We start from the raw sequence: 2,232 nt of genomic DNA, 5'->3' as shown, positions 1-2,232 counted from the left end.
TTTTGAAAAATATATTGCAAAATCGATTGGCACATCGATTTTGTCAAAATAGTGAAGTCCCTGCAACTCATCAAATCGATTGGGAAATCGATTTCCCTGCTTATTCTTCCAAAAATACTTAAACTAATTCAATCACACTCACACATAACTCCAAAACTTAACACTTAGCAATTCCCACACAATCACCACGACGAATTGGGTTTCGAAATAGTTTTACAATCCATCGCACTCACACGCGATAATCAATACATAACACTTAGCAATTCCAACACAATTACCACGACAATTTCTATTCAAACCACTCGTGTGCCAAGCACCCTAATGCAATGCGTATATGCCAAAATGCATGGACTCGGAATTCCAATCCAAAACCCTCCTCGAAGGGTCGTAAGTCATAATTGTACTGCCTATCGCAGGCCAAAGTACCAATTATCGAGGTGCCACCTATCACGGGTCAGCACGATTTACTAAAAAGCGTAAATCATAAACGTACCACCTATCACGGGTCAGTAATGTTTACCGAGGTGCCACCTATCACGGGTCAGCACGATTTAGTAAAAGAAAAAACGTAAATCGTAAATGTACCGCCTATCACAGGCCAAAGTACTATTTACCGAGGTACCACCTATCACGGGTCAGCACGATTTACCAAAATGAAATGCATGAACATACACAGACTCCATCCACAACAATCGCTAAGCAAATACAGATATTAAAAGATTCCCCATTTTTAATACTCATTTGACTTAAACGATTTTCACAACAAACATTAAGCAAACAGAAATATTAAGAGATTCCCCATTCTTAATACTCTTTTAACTTAAACGATTTTCAAAACAAACATTAAGTAAACAGAAATATTAAGAGATTCCCCATTCTTAATACTCATTTAACTTAAACGATTTTCACAACAAACATTAAGCAAACAGAAATATTAAGAGATTCCCCATTCTTAATACTCATTTAACTTAAACGATTTTCACAACAAACATTAAGCAAACAGAAATATTAAGAGATTCCCCATTCTTAATACTTGTTTAACTTAAACGATTTTCTCAAACACGCATTAAGTAAACCGAGATATTAAAAGATTCCCCATTTTTAATACTCGTTTAACTCTAATGGTTTTCACGCCAACATTAAGTAAACGTAGACATTAAGAGATTCCCCATTCTTAATACTCGTTTAACTCTAATGGTTTTCAAATTCCACACAAAACAACTCAAACCTATTATCAGATCCAATCCACAACTCATACCAAAACACATCAATTCATTTCTCCACAAAATCCAACCATACACATATCAAATTTCATCAGTATTAATTAAGAACACGTCAAATACGACGAACACAAATCAACACAATCCACCACTCAAACACAACAAGTTTCTTTTACTCAAAATCATACGTAAATGAGTTTAAATTCATTTTCCACGAAACATTCATCAATATAACCAAAACCTAACTCTAAGATTTTACCCATAAAGCCTTAGATTCATTTTCCCCCAAATCAATACTCAAACCCTAACAAAATTCTTTTCCACACAACCACAGATAAGTCCCTAAATGCAAACTAGAAGTTTGGAAGGAGCCCTTACCTTCACGTTCGATTACGGTACCGCGAGTAAATCCGGTAAAATCTCCGCTCGCAACGTCGCCTCCAAAGTTGGTTCCCTAGCACCGTAGCGTGGTAGTGAGCAACTTTTCCTTCTAGCTCTTCACGAAACAAAGCTTAGATCTAGATGAAACGGAGAGGTTTGTGTTTGACGGTTTTGAAATCTCTAATATCGTTTTTCTTCGTTTTCGAAACAACGAGGAAATATGAAGTTGAGTAATCTTCTCTTTCACACTCACCAAACCTTGGGTTTATTTTTCGAAGCTAAAGAAACCAAAGAACCAAAGAAGAAGAATGGAGAAGGAGATGGAGTAACACGAGCAACAGGGAGGAAAACACGTTTTACTTCCTTTGTTCTTTTTCCTTTTGTTTTCCTTCTTTTCCTTTTCTTTCTATTTCCTCTCCTTTTCCCTCCACACAAACATATATATATATATATATATATTAATGTATTTATATATATATATATATATATATATATATATATTAATTGTTTTTAACAAATATCTCCAAATATCTAGTTATTTATTAAAATTACCATTTCATCCATAAGGCATTAAATTCTCCGTAAAGGATTCACCGCACTTAATTTAATTTATTTATCGACGAGTAATTTT

This window comes from Cicer arietinum, chromosome 3 (genome assembly GCF_000331145.2).
Source record: "Cicer arietinum cultivar CDC Frontier isolate Library 1 chromosome 3, Cicar.CDCFrontier_v2.0, whole genome shotgun sequence".
Taxonomy (NCBI): Eukaryota; Viridiplantae; Streptophyta; class Magnoliopsida; order Fabales; family Fabaceae; genus Cicer; species Cicer arietinum.
This window is presented reverse-complemented; position numbering follows the sequence as displayed.